Raw genomic sequence first — 15,326 nt, forward strand, 5'->3', positions numbered from 1 at the left:
TCTCTGTAACCCTTCCTATAACTTTATATATTCAGCGTATTTACTTGCACTCAAAAGATCATACAATTCTGTCATACAGTTCATAAACTATATTAGTGAAACAATGCTACGTCAAAAACCGTAAAGCGATTTGTAAACTGATTATTGGTGATTGTATTAATCCCTTCAGATCGTATTCATTCCAATATTCATTTGCTGTAGGTAACCACACACTAATTGGCTAGGCACCTGTGACTATCACACTGCTGCGCCTCTAGCGGAATACAAACCTTACATAAACTCAGAGTTGCAGGATGCATTGCAACTATTCTTTTTCAAGCAATATGGATATCAATTTTGTGAAACGGTAGTATCTAGGGTGTACATCAGTATCAGATTCTATCTCAGGACCGGAGGTACCGATTATGCTTTCTCTTTCTTTACTGACTCAAACAGCAGCCAATCAAATACAAGTAACAGAAAAAACTACACATCCCAAGATGCCTAACATCCTATCATATGGTCCAATCACTAGCCATGTCCTCTGCCATAAGTCCTTTGACCTTTGATGTCACTTCCTCTTTCTTTGCTGCTAATAAGTACACATTTTGATTCTCTCTAATACTTTGTATGTTTACTAGGTTCTAATAACTGTAAATATTGTTTATATAAGCGTCGCAATTCAGCGCGCTTTTATTATATGTATTTAAGCGTCCGTGCGCTTTGTTTCTTGGCTTTCTGTCAAGGTTTGAGGCCCGTTTTTATGTGGAGCGGGAGCGGAGCTGCTCTTTCCCACAGTCTCCTTTCTATTTTTAACTTGCGCGTGCGTCTTAACGAGCCGATTCCTTTCCAATTTTGGAATCGATCGGCTCGTGAGGGTGCAGCGAGTGCCTCCGAGTGCCCCCACAGTTATACCAATTGCTCCCTGACGCCCAGCAGATCATAAAACTGACTGGGTTGTAAAATTAAAATAGGCTTTTGCCGAGAGTGCCTTTCAGGCAGCTCCCTCCACACTTTAATAAAGGGCTCTTTACCACTTGCCTGAACTGGGGGTTTTTGCACTCCCCCTTTTGATTCCAACATTACCTACTCGTTTTACATTAATCTTTAAAGGTTTTTGTACCTTAATACACTGGTCATGGCTCAGTGGGATGTCCAAGAAACAGAATATTATACAGAGGAGTTGGGCAATCAACTGGAGGTAGATCTAGTGGAAGCCCTTGATACCAGGGTTCATCAATCTGTAAATGATGCCCTGGTGAGAGCTCTGGGTCCCTTTTCAGAGCAACTATTTGACTACGCTCGATCACAGGGTTGGATGCAAGGGCAGCAACCACAACCCGAGTCTCTCCCTAATCTCCTAAACTTCCTAACACTCACCCCCCTCCACCCTTAAACCCCCCTCCCCCAGCTCTTCTCACTCTACCTGTCCCCCCCTCCCTCCCGCTTTCCCACCGCGACCTCCTGCACGCCCCGCCCCCCAGCTCCCATTCGCCCCCAGCTGACCCCTCCCCCCCCTCCCTCTTATGGCGGCCGCTGCGCGACAGTGGTAGCGACCCTTGACCCAAGGGTAGGTCGCTCCCCCTGCCGCTGCAGCTCCTCCAGCTCCTCCAGGTTCCTGAGACCGCCCAGCTACCTCGCAGTAAGTACCCCCCACCTCCTAGCCCCTCGCCCTGCCCCGCGCTACTCACCCTCTCTCCTGCTTCTTTTCTTCCTCTCTGTTCTTCCTCCTCGCTCCTCTTCTGTAATCTTCTTCTGTACTCTTCTTGTCCCCGTCTTCTCTCTTCATCTGTGTGCTTCTCAGCCTCTCCTGTCGCCTCTCTTCTTCTTCATCTTCTTCGGTGGTCTTCTGCCTTCTGTTCTTCTTCTTCTGTATCTTCTTCTGTGTTCTTCTGTGTTCTTCTGTGTTCCTCTGTGTTCCTCTGTGTTCATCTGTGTTCTTCTGTGTTCTTCTGTTCTTCTGTTCTTCTGTCTCCTGTTCTTCTGTTTCCTCGTCCTCCGTCTTCTGCTCCTCCCGCGCCTGCCCTCCTGCTTCTGTCTCATCTCTCTCCCTCACTCGCCTCCCCCTCTCTATCACCCCTATCTACCCCGTTCGCTATCTGCCTCCCTCACTCCTCCTACCTACAAATCTACCTATCTCTCTATCTCACTATCTATCTCCCTCACTCACCACCTCCTCCTATCTACCTATTTCTCTATCTCTCCCCCCCTCCCGCCACCCCCTCTGTTATCACCCCTATCTTCCTATCCTCTCACTCTACCTCTCACCCTCACCCACCTCTACAACCCCCCCTCCCCTATCTTCCCAACCCTACTCCTATCTCTCTCCCTAATCTCCTAAACATCCTAACACTCACCCCCTCCACCCTTAAACCCCCCTCCCCCAGCTCTTCTCACTCTACCTGTCCCCCCCCTCCCTCCCGCTTTCCCGCCGCGACCTCCTGCACGCCCCCGCCCCCCAGCTCCCATTCGCCCCCAGCTGACCCCTCCCCCCCCTCCTCCCTCTTATGGCGGCCGCTGCGCGACAGTGGTAGCGACCCTTGACACAAGGGTAGGTCGCTCCCCCTGCCGCTGCAGCTCCTCCAGCTCCTCCAGGTTCCTAAGACAGCCCAGCTACCTCGCAGTAAGTACCCCCCACCTCCCAGCCCCTCGCCCTGCCCCGCGCTACTCACCCTCTCTCCTGCTCCTGCTTCTTTTCTTCCTCTCTGTTCTTCCTCCTCGCTCCTCTTCTGTAATCTTCTTCTGTACTCTTCTTTTCCCCGTCTTCTCTCTTCATCTGTGTGCTTCTCAGCCTCTCCTGTCGCCTCTCTTCTTCTTCATCTTCTTCGGTGGTCTTCTGCCTTCTGTTCTTCGTCTTCTGTATCTTCTTCTGTGTTCTTCTGTGTTCTTCTGTGTTCTTCTGTGTTCTTCTGTGTTCTTCTGTGTTCCTCTGTGTTCCTCTGTGTTCTTCTGTGTTCTTCTGTTCTTCTGTTCTTCTGTCTCCTGTTCTTCTGTTTCCTCGTCCTCCGTCTTCTGCTCCTCCCGCGCCTGCCCTCCTGCTCCTGTCTCATCTCTCTCCCTCACTCGCCTCCCCCTCTCTATCACCCCTATCCACCCCGTTCGCTATCTGCCTCCCTCACTCCTCCTACCTACCAATCTACCTATCTCTCTATCTCACTATCTATCTCCCTCACTCACCACCTCCTCCTATCTATCTATTTCTCTATCTCTCCCCCCCTCCCGCCACCCCCTCTGTTACCACCCCTATCTTCCTATCCTCTCACTCTACCTCTCACCCTGACCCACCTCTACAACCCCCCCTCCCCTATCTTCCCAACCCTACTCCTATCTCTCTCCCTAATCTCCTAAACTTCCTAACACTCACCCCCCTCCACCCTTAAACCCCCCTCCCCCAGCTCTTCTCACTCTACCTGTCCCCCCTCCCTCCCGCTTTCCCGCCGCGACCTCCTGCATGCCCCTCCCCCCAGCTCCCATTCGCCCCCAGCTGACCCCTCCCCCCTCCTCCCTCTTATGGCGGCCGCTGCGCGACAGTGGTAGCGACCCTTGACCCAAGGGTAGATCGCTCCCCCTGCCGCTGCAGCTCCTCCAGGTTCCTGAGACCGCCCAGCTACCTCGCAGTAAGTACCCCCCACCTCCCAGCCCCTCGCCCTGCCCCGCGCTACTCACCCTCTCTCCTGCTCCTGCTTCTTTTCTTCCTCTCTGTTCTTCCTCCTCGCTCCTCTTCTGTAATCTTCTTCTGTACTCTTCTTTTCCCCGTCTTCTCTCTTCATCTGTGTGCTTCTCAGCCTCTCCTGTCGCCTCTCTTCTTCTTCATCTTCTTCGGTGGTCTTCTGCCTTCTGTTCTTCGTCTTCTGTATCTTCTTCTGTGTTCTTCTGTGTTCTTCTGTGTTCCTCTGTGTTCCTCTGTGTTCTTCTGTGTTCTTCTGTTCTTCTGTCTCCTGTTCTTCTGTTTCCTCGTCCTCCGTCTTCTGCTCCTCCCGCGCCTGCCCTCCTGCTCCTGTCTCATCTCTCTCCCTCACTCGCCTCCCCCGCTCTATCACCCCTATCTACCCCGTTCGCTATCTGCCTCCCTCACTCCTCCTACCTACCAATCTACCTATCTCTCTATCTCACTATCTATCTCCCTCACTCACCACCTCCTCCTATCTACCTATTTCTCTATCTCTCCCCCCTCCCGCCACCCCCTCTGTTACCACCCCTATCTTCCTATCCTCTCACTCTACCTCTCACCCTGACCCACCTCTACAACCCCCCCTCCCCTATCTTCCCAACCCTACTCCTATCTCTCTCCCTAATCTCCTAAACTTCCTAACACTCACCCCCCTCCACCCTTAAACCCCCCTCCCCCAGCTCTTCTCACTCTACCTGTCCCCCCCTCCCTCCCGCTTTCCCACCGCGACCTCCTGCATGCCCCTCCCCCCAGCTCCCATTTGCCCCCAGCTGACCCCTCCCCCCCTCCTCCCTCTTATGGCGGCCGGTGCGCGACAGTGGTAGCGACCCTTGACCCAAGGGTAGGTCGTTCCCCCTGCCGCTGCAGCTCCTCCAGGTTCCTGAGACCGCCCAGCTACCTCGCAGTAAGTACCCCCCACCTCCCAGCCCCTCGCCCTGCCCCGCGCTACTCACCCTCTCTCCTGCTCCTGCTTCTTTTCTTCCTCTCTGTTCTTCCTCCTCGCTCCTCTTCTGTAATCTTCTTCTGTACTCTTCTTTTCCCCGTCTTCTCTCTTCATCTGTGTGCTTCTCAGCCTCTCCTGTCGCCTCTCTTCTTCTTCATCTTCTTCGGTGGTCTTCTGCCTTCTGTTCTTCGTCTTCTGTATCTTCTTCTGTGTTCTTCTGTGTTCTTCTGTGTTCCTCTGTGTTCGTCTGTTCTTCTGTCTCCTGTTCTTCTGTCTCCTGTTCTTCTGTTTCCTCGTCCTCCGTCTTCTGCTCCTCCTGCGCCTGCCCTCCTGCTCCTGTCTCATCTCTCTCCCTCACTCGCCTCCCCCTCTCTATCACCCTTATCTACCCCATTCGCTATCTGCCTCCCTCACTCCTCCTACCTACCAATCTACCTATCTCTCTATCTCACTATCTATCTCCCTCACTCACCACCTCCTCCTATCTACCTATTTCTCTATCTCTCCCCCCTCCTGCCCCCCCCTGTTACCACCCCTATCTTCCTATCCTCTCACTCTACCTCTCACCCTCACCCACCTCTACAATCCCCCCCTCCCCTATCTTCCCAACCCTACTCCTATCTCTCTCCCTAATCTCCTAAACTTCCTAACACTCACCCCCCTCCACCCTTAAACCCCCCTCCCCCAGCTCTTCTCACTCTACCTGTCCCCCCCTCCCTCCCGCTTTCCCACCGCGACCTCCTGCACGCCCCCGCCCTCAGCTCCCATTCGCCCCCAGCTGACCCCTCCCCACCCTCCCTCTTATGGCGGCCGCTGCGCGACAGTGGTAGCGACCCTTGACCCAAGGGTAGGTCGCTCCCCCTGCCGCTGCAGCTTCTCCAGGTTCCTGAGACCGCCCAGCTACCTCGCAGTAAGTACCCCCCACCTCCCAGCCCCTCGCCCTGCCCCGCACTACTCACCCTCTTTCCTGCTTCTTTTCTTCCTCTCTGTTCTTCCTCCTCGCTCCTCTTCTGTAATCTTCTTCTGTACTCTTCTTTTCCCCGTCTTCTCTCTTCATCTGTGTGCTTCTCAGCCTCTCCTGTCGCCTCTCTTCTTCTTCATCTTCTTCGGTGGTCTTCTGCCTTCTGTTCTTCGTCTTCTGTATCTTCTTCTGTGTTCTTCTGTGTTCTTCTGTGTTCCTCTGTGTTCCTCTGTGTTCTTCTGTGTTCTTCTGTTCTTCTGTCTCCTGTTCTTCTGTTTCCTCGTCCTCCGTCTTCTGCTCCTCCCGCGCCTGCCCTCCTGCTCCTGTCTCATCTCTCTCCCTCACTCGCCTCCCCCTCTCTATCACCCCTATCTACCCCGTTCGCTATCTGCCTCCCTCACTCCTCCTACCTACCAATCTACCTATCTCTCTATCTCACTATCTATCTCCCTCACTCACCACCTCCTCCTATCTACCTATTTCTCTATCTCTCCCCCCTCCTGCCACTCCCTCTGTTACCACCCCTATCTTCCTATCCTCTCACTCTACCTCTCACCCTCACCCACCTCTACAACCCCCCCTCCCCTATCTTCCCAACCCTACTCCTATCTCTCTCCCTAATCTCCTAAACTTCCTAACACTCACCCCCTCCACCCTTAAACCCCCCTCCCACAGCTCTTCTCACTCTACCTGTCCCCCCCTCCCGCTCTCCTGCCGCGACCTCCTGCACGCCCCCGCCCCCCAGCTCCCATTCGCCCCCAGCTGACCCCTCCCCCCCCTCCTCCCTCTTATGGCGGCCTCTGCGCGACAGTGGTAGCGACCCTTGACCCAAGGGTAGGCCGCTCCCCCTGCCGCTGCAGCTCTTCCAGCTCCTCCAGGTTCCTGAGACCGCCCAGCTACCTCGCAGTAAGTACCCCCCACCTCCCAGCCCCTCGCCCTGCCCCGCGCTACTCACCCTCTCTCCTGCTTCTTTTCTTCCTCTCTGTTCTTCCTCCTCGCTCCTCTTCTGTAATCTTCTTCTGTACTCTTCTTTTCCCCGTCTTCTCTCTTCATCTGTGTGCTTCTCAGCCTCTCCTGTCGCCTCTCTTCTTCTTCATCTTCTTCGGTGGTCTTCTGCCTTCTGTTCTTCGTCTTCTGTATCTTCTTCTGTGTTCTTCTGTGTTCTTCTGTGTTCCTCTGTGTTCCTCTGTGTTCCTCTGTGTTCTTCTGTTCTTCTGTTCTTCTGTCTCCTGTTCTTCTGTTTCCTCGTCCTCCGTCTTCTGCTCCTCCCGCGCCTGCCCTCCTGCTCCTGTCTCATCTTTCTCCTTCACTCGCCTCCCCCTCTCTATCACCCCTATCTACCCCGTTCGCTACCTGCCTCCCTCACTCCTCCTACCTACCAATCTACCTATCTCTCTATCTCACTATCTATCTCCCTCACTCACCACCTCCTCCTATCTACCTATTTCTCTATCTCTCCCCCCTCCCGCCACCCCCTCTGTTACCACCCCTATCTTCCTATCCTTTCACTCTACCTCTCACCCTCACCCACCTCTACAACCCCCCCTCCCCTATCTTCCCAACCCTACTCCTATCTCTCTCCCTAATCTCCTAAACTTCCTAACACTCACCCCCCTCCACCCTTAAACCCCCCAACCCCAGCTCTTCTCACTCTACCTGTCCCCCCCTCCTGCTTTCCAGCCGCAACCTCCTGCACGCCCCCACCCCCCAGCTCCCATTCGCCCCCAACTGACCCCTCCCCCCCTCCTCCCTCTTATGGTGGCCACTGCGCGACCGAGCCGGAGGCGCGCCAGAGGCAAGCCCGTCTGGGCCTGTCCGCGCCTGGCCCGCGCCCAGCGCCACGACCCCTGGTCCCCAGCTCTCCCAAACCCCGCTGCTCCGCTACGACCCCACCACCCTCCACGCCCTCAACCCAGGGTGCTCCAACACCTGCTTCCAAGCTCACCCCAAACGCACCCATGGACCCTTTGCCTGCAACTCCTGCAAACGCATCTTCCACCACGCAACTACCACGACCACCAGCCCACGCGCCATCAACCACCTCAAGTGCATCCTGGTCAACGCTCGATCTGTCCACAAGCACGCCGTGGAACTCTGGGACCTCCTGGACTCCACAACACCGGACGTCGCCTTCATCACGGAGACCTGGATGAACGCCTCTTCGGCCCCAGACATCGCCACTGCCATCCCCGAAGGCTACAAGATTTCCAGAAAAGACCACACCAACTAAGTAGGAGGAGGTATCGCCATCGTCTTCAAAGACTCCATCAGCGTCACCACCTCCACCGAAGACACCCCTCTCGCTGCTGAACATCTGCATTTCCAGATTCGCACCGACCCCAGGACCACCCTCAGAGGATCCCTCGTCTACCGTCCCCCCGGACCGCGCGCCCCTTTCAGCGACTCCATCGCCGACTTCGTCTCCCTGCACGCCCTCGTCTCGCCGGACTACATCCTCCTAGGCGACCTCAACTTCCATCTGGAACAAAACAACGACCCCAACACCACCGCCCTGCTCGACAACCTCGCCAACCTCGGCCTCAAGCAACTGGTGAACACCGCCACCCACATCGCCGGACACACGATTGACCCTATCTTCTCCGCCAGCAAACATGTCTCCTTCAGCCACGCCTCCGTCCTACACTGGACCGACCACAGCTGTGTCCATTTCACATTCCGATGCGAGACCCGCCACCTCCGCACTCAACCCATCCCTCGTCGACAGTGGAACAAAATCCCCGAAGAGCAACTCCTCTCCGCACTCGCCATCAACCAACCTACCCTCACCACCGACCCCAACGACGCAGCCCTCAGCCTCTCGAACTGGATCTCCAACTGCGCAGACAACCGTGCTCCCCTCGGACGCACGCATCAACAGGCCATCACCAAAAAACCTCTCTGGTTCTCTGACACCCTTAAAGAATCGAAGAAAACTTGTCGCGCCCTCGAGAAGGCCTGGCGCAAGGACCACACCGCCGACAACATGACCGCCCTCAAAAACACAACCCGCGAACACCACCACCTGATCCGCGCAGCCAAAAGGAACTTTTTCACCGACAGACTGGACAAAAACAGCCACAACAGCAGAGAACTTTTCAGCATCGTCAAAGAGTTCTCCAACCCCAACGCCAACGCCAACGCCGTCACTCCCTCACAAGACTTGTGCAACTCCCTCGCCACCTTCTTCCATCGCAAGATCAGCGACCTCCACGACAGCTTCGGACACCAGACCCAAACAAGCATCACCGAACCCACAACCCCGGCCATCACCCTCAACGCCTGGACCCACATCAACACTGAAGAAACCAAAACCACCATGAACTCTATTCACTCCGGCGCCCCATCGGACCCCTGCCCTCACTTCATCTTCAATAAAGCCAACGACATCATCGCCCCGCACCTCCAGGCCGTCATCAACTCTTCATTTTCTTCTGCTACCTTCCCCGAAAGCTTGAAACATGCCGAAGTCAACGACCTACTAAAGAAACCTACGGCTGATCCTAGCGACCTGAAAAACTTCCGCCCCATCTCGCTCCTCCCCTTCCCTGCCAAGGTAATAGAGAAGACCGTCAACAAACAGCTTACCACCTTCCTGGAAGACAACAACCTGCTCGACCCTTCACAAACCGGACTCCGAACCAACCACAGCACTGAAACCGCCCTCATCTCAGTCACAGACGACATCAGAACCCTGATGGACAACGGTGAAACAGTCGCCCTCATCCTCCTCGACCTCTCGGCGGCCTTCGACACCGTCTGTCACCGCACCCTAATAACCCGCCTCCGCTCCACCGGGATCCAAGGCCAGGCCCTGGACTGGATCGCCTCCTTCCTCTCAAACCGCTCTCAAAGAGTTTACCTCCCACCGTTTCGCTCAGACCCCACCGAGATCATCTGCGGCGTACCTCAAGGCTCATCGCTCAGCCCGACACTTTTCAATGTCTACATGACCCCCCTCGCCGACATCGTACGCAAGCACAACATCATCATCACCTCCTACGCCGACGACACCCAACTTATAATCTCCCTCACCAAGGACCCCGCCAGCGCCAAGACCAACCTACAAGAGGGCATGAAGGACGTCGCAGATTGGATGAGGCTCAGCCGCCTAAAGCTGAACTCTGACAAAACGGAAGTCCTCATCCTCGGCAACACCCCGTCCGCTTGGGACGAATCCTGGTGGCCCGCGGCCCTTGGTACCGCACCGACCCCCTGTAAGGAAATGCCTCCTTGGCATGGTTGCCCCCTGACTTTTTGCCTTTGCTGATGCTATGTTTACAATTGAAAGTGTGCTGAGGCCTGCTAACCAGGCCCCAGCACCAGTGTTCTTTCCCTAACCTGTACTTTTGTATCCACAATTGGCAGACCCTGGCATCCAGATAAGTCCCTTGTAACTGGTACTTCTAGTACCAAGGGCCCTGATGCCAAGGAAGGTCTCTAAGGGCTGCAGCATGTCTTATGCCACCCTGGAGACCTCTCACTCAGCACAGACACACTGCTTGCCAGCTTGTGTGTGCTAGTGAGGACAAAACGAGTAAGTCGACATGGCACTCCCCTCAGGGTGCCATGCCAGCCTCTCACTGCCTATGCAGTATAGGTAAGACACCCCTCTAGCAGGCCTTACAGCCCTAAGGCAGGGTGCACTATACCATAGGTGAGGGTACCAGTGCATGAGCATGGTACCCCTACAGTGTCTAAACAAAACATTAGACATTGTAAGTGCAGGGTAGCCATAAGAGTATATGGTCTGGGAGTCTGTCAAACACGAACTCCACAGCACCATAATGGCTACACTGAAAACTGGGAAGTTTGGTATCAAACTTCTCAGCACAATAAATGCACACTGATGCCAGTGTACATTTTATTGTAAAATACACCACAGAGGGCACCTTAGAGGTGCCCCCTGAAACTTAACCGACTATCTGTGTAGGCTGACTAGTTCCAGCAGCCTGCCACACTAGAGACCTGTTGCTGGCCCCATGGGGAGAGTGCCTTTGTCACTCTGAGGCCAGTAACAAAGCCTGCACTGGGTGGAGATGCTAACACCTCCCCCAGGCAGGAGCTGTGACACCTGGCGGTGAGCCTCAAAGGCTCACCCCTTTGTCACAGCCCAGCAGGGCACTCCAGCTTAGTGGAGTTGCCCGCCCCCTCCGGCCACGGCCCCACTTTTGGCGGCAAGGCTGGAGGGAACAAAGAAAGCAACAAGGAGGAGTCACTGGCCAGTCAGGACAGCCCCTAAGGTGTCCTGAGCTGAAGTGACTCTAACTTTTAGAAATCCTCCATCTTGCAGATGGAGGATTCCCCCAATAGGGTTAGGATTGTGACCCCCTCCCCTTGGGAGGAGGCACAAAGAGGGTGTACCCACCCTCAGGGCTAGTAGCCATTGGCTACTAACCCCCCAGACCTAAACACGCCCTTAAATTTAGTATTTAAGGGCTACCCTGAACCCTAGAAAATTAGATTCCTGCAACTACAAGAAGAAGGACTGCCTAGCTGAAAACCCCTGCAGAGGAAGACCAGAAGACGACAACTGCCTTGGCTCCAGAAACTCACCGGCCTGTCTCCTGCCTTCCAAAGATCCTGCTCCAGCGACACCTTCCAAAGGGACCAGCGACCTCGACATCCTCTGAGGACTGCCCCTGCTTCGAAAAGACAAGAAACTCCCGAGGACAGCGGACCTGCTCCAAGAAAGGCTGCAACTTTGTTTCCAGCAGCTTTGAAAGAACACTGCAAGCTCCCCGCAAGAAGCGTGAGACTTGCAACACTGCACCCGGCGACCCCGACTCGGCTGGTGGAGATCCAACACCTCAGGAGGGACCCCAGGACTACTCTAAGACTGTGAGTACCAAAACCTGTCCCCCCTGAGCCCCCACAGCGCCGCCTGCAGAGGGAATCCCGAGGCTTCCCCTGACCGCGACTCTTTGAATCCTAAGTCCCGACGCCTGGGAGAGACCCTGCACCCGCAGCCCCCAGGACCTGAAGGACCGAACTTTCACTGGAGAAGTGACCCCCAGGAGTCCCTCTCCCTTGCCCAAGTGGAGGTTTCCCCGAGGAACCCCCCCCTTGCCTGCCTGCAGCGCTGAAGAGATCCCGAGATCTCTCATAGACTAACATTGCGAACCCGACGCTTGTTTCTACACTGCACCCGGCCGCCCCCGCGCCGCTGAGGGTGAAATTTCTGTGTGGGCTTGTGTCCCCCCCGGTGCCCTACAAAACCCCCCTGGTCTGCCCTCCGAAGACGCGGGTACTTACCTGCAAGCAGACCGGAACCGGGGCACCCCCTTCTCTCCATTCTAGCCTATGCGTTTTGGGCACCACTTTGAACTCTGCACCTGACCGGCCCTGAGCTGCTGGTGTGGTAACTTTGGGGTTGCTCTGAACCCCCAACGGTGGGCTACCTTGGACCAAGAACTGAACCCTGTAAGTGTCTTACTTACCTGGTAAAACTAACAAAAACTTACCTCCCCCAGGAACTGTGAAAATTGCACTGTGTCCACTTTTAAAGTAGCTATTTGTCAATAACTTGAAAAGTATACATGCAATTGAAATGATTCAAAGTTCCTAATGTACTTACCTGCAGTACCTTTCAAACAAGATATTACATGTTAAATTTGAACCTGTGGTTCTTAAAATAAACTAAGAAAAGATATTTTTCTATACAAAACCTATTGGCTGGATTTGTCTCTGAGTGTGTGTACCTCATTTATTGTCTATGTGTATGTACAACAAATGCTTAACACTACTCCTTGGATAAGCCTACTGCTCGACCACACTACCACAAAATAGAGCATTAGTATTATCTATTTTTACCACTATTTTACCTCTAAGGGGAACCCTTGGACTCTGTGCATGCTATTCCTTACTTTGAAATAGCACATACAGAGCCAACTTCCTACATTGGTGGATCAGCGGTGGGGTACAAGACTTTGCATTTGCTGGACTACTCAGCCAATACCTGATCACACGACAAATTCCAAAATTGTCATTAGAAATTGATTTTTGCAATTTGAAAAGTTTTCTAAATTCTAAAAGACCTGCTAGGGCCTTGTGTTAGATCCTGTTTAGCATTTCTTTTAGAGTTTAAAAGTTTGAATTAGATTCTAGAACCAGTTGTAGATTCTTAAAAAATATTCCAACTTTTAGAAGCAAAATGTCTAGCACAGATGTGACTGTGGTGGAACTCGACACCACACCTTACCTCCATCTTAAGATGAGGCAGCTAAGGTCACTCTGTAAAATAAAGAAAATAACAATGGGCCCCAAACCTACCAAAATACAGCTCCAGGAGCTTTTGGCAGAGTTTGAAAAGGCCAACCCCTCTGAGGGTGGCAACTCAGAGGAAGAGGATAGTGACTTGGAGGAAAATTCCCCCCTACCAGTCCTATCTAGGGAGAACAGGGTCCCTCAAACCCTGACTCCAAAAATAATAGTCAGAGATGCTGGTTCCCTCACAGGAGAGACCAACACCTCTGAAATCACTGAGGATAACTCCAGTGAAGAGGACATCCAGTTAGCCAGGATGGCCAAAAGATTGGCTTTGGAAAGACAGATCCTAGCCATAGAGAGGGAAAGACAAGAGATGGGCCTAGGACCCATCAATGGTGGCAGCAACATAAATAGGGTCAGAGATTCTCCTGACATGTTGAAAATCCCTAAAGGGATTGTAACTAAATATGAAGATGGTGATGACATCACCAAATGGTTCACAGCTTTTGAGAGGGCTTGTGTAACCAGAAAAGTGAACAGATCTCACTGGGGTGCTCTCCTTTTGGAAATGTTCACAGGAAAGTGTAGGGATAGACTCCTCACACTCTCTGGACAAGATGCAGAATCTTATGACCTCATGAAGGGTACCCTGATTGAGGGCTTTGGATTCTCCACTGAGGAGTATAGGATTAGATTCAGGGGGGCTCAAAAATCCTCGAGCCAGACCTGGGTTGACTTTGTAGACTACTCAGTGAAAACACTAGATGGTTGGATTCAAGGCAGTGGTGTAAGTAATTATGATGGGCTGTACAATTTATTTGTGAAAGAACACCTATTGAGTAATTGTTTCAATGATAAACTGCATCAGCATCTGGTAGACCTAGGACCAATTTCTCCCCAAGAATTGGGAAAGAAGGCGGACCATTGGGTCAAGACAAGGGTGTCCAAGACTTCAACAGGGGGTGACCAAAAGAAAGGGGTCACAAAGACTCCCCAGGGGAAGGGTGATGAGACAACCAAAACTAAAAATAGTAAAGAGTCTTCTACAGGCCCCCAAAAACCTGCACAGGAGGGTGGGCCCAGAGCCTCTTCACAAAACAATGGGTACAAGGGTAAAAACTTTGATCCCAAAAAGGCCTGGTGTCATAGCTGTAAACAGCATGGACACCAAACTGGAGACAAGGCCTGTCCCAAGAAAGGTTCCACTCCAAACTCCCATCCAGGTAACACTGGTATGGCTAGTCTCCAAGTGGGATCAACAGTGTGCCCAGAGCAAATCAGGGTCCACACTGAAGCTACTCTAGTTTCTGAGGGTGGGGTGGATTTAGCCACACTAGCTGTCTGGCCGCCTAACATGCAAAAATACAGACAGCAACTCTTAATTAATGGGACTAGAATAGAGGGCCTGAGGGATACAGGTGCCAGTGTCACCATGGTGACAGAGAAACTGGTTTCCCCTAGCCAATACCTGACTGGAAAAACTTACACAGTCACCAACGCTGACAATCAGAGAAAAGTACATCCCATGGCAATGGTTACTTTAGAATGGGGAGGGGTCAATGGCCTGAAACAGGTGGTGGTCTCCTCAAATATCCCAGTGGACTGTCTGCTTGGAAATGACCTGGAGTCCTCAGCATGGGCTGAGGTAGAACTAAAAACCCATGCAGCAATGCTGGGTATCCCTGAACTGGTGTGTGTGAAAACAAGAGCACAATGCAAGGCACAGGGTGAACAAGTAGAGCTGGAGTCTGGAAGAATGGCCCAGCCTACCAAGAGGAAAGGAAAGTCAGTTGGGAAACCAACTGCAACACAGCAAAAGAAAGGGAACCTCTCTTCTCAGGAAGAAGTTCTGCCCTCTGAGGGAACTGAGCCTTTGGAGCTTGAACCTTATCAGGTTGAGCTCTTAGGCCCAGGGGGACCCTCAAGGGAGGAGCTGTGTAAGGGACAAGAAACTTGTCCCTCTCTTGAAGGCCTTAGGCAGCAAGCTGCTGAAGAGTCCAAGGGCAAGAAAAATGGAACACATAGGGTCTATTGGGAGGATGGACTCATGTTCACTGAGGCCAGAGACCCCAAACCTGGTGCCACTAGGAGAGTGGTAGTGCCTCAGCTGTTCAGAGAGTTCATCCTAACATTGGCCCATGACATTCCCCTTGCTGGACATTTGGGACAAACCAAGACGTGGGAGAGGCTAGTCAACCACTTCTACTGGCCCAATATGTCCAACATGGTTAAGGAGTTTTGCCTCTCCTGCCCCACCTGTCAAGCCAGTGGTAAGACAGGTGGGCATCCAAAGGCCCCCCTCATTCCACTTCCAGTGGTGGGGGTTCCCTTTGAAAGAGTGGGTGTGGACATAGTTGGTCCACTAGAACCTCCCACAGCCTCAGGAAATATGTATATCCTGGTAGTAGTGGATCATGCTACCAGGTATCCTGAAGCTATTCCCCTTAGGTCGACTACTGCCCCTGCAGTAGCCAAGGCCCTCATTGGTATCTTTACCAGAGTGGGTTTCCCTAAGGAGGTGGTGTCTGACAGAGGTACCAACTTCATGTCAGCATACCTGAAACATA

This window comes from Pleurodeles waltl, chromosome 3_1 (genome assembly GCF_031143425.1).
Source record: "Pleurodeles waltl isolate 20211129_DDA chromosome 3_1, aPleWal1.hap1.20221129, whole genome shotgun sequence".
Taxonomy (NCBI): Eukaryota; Metazoa; Chordata; class Amphibia; order Caudata; family Salamandridae; genus Pleurodeles; species Pleurodeles waltl.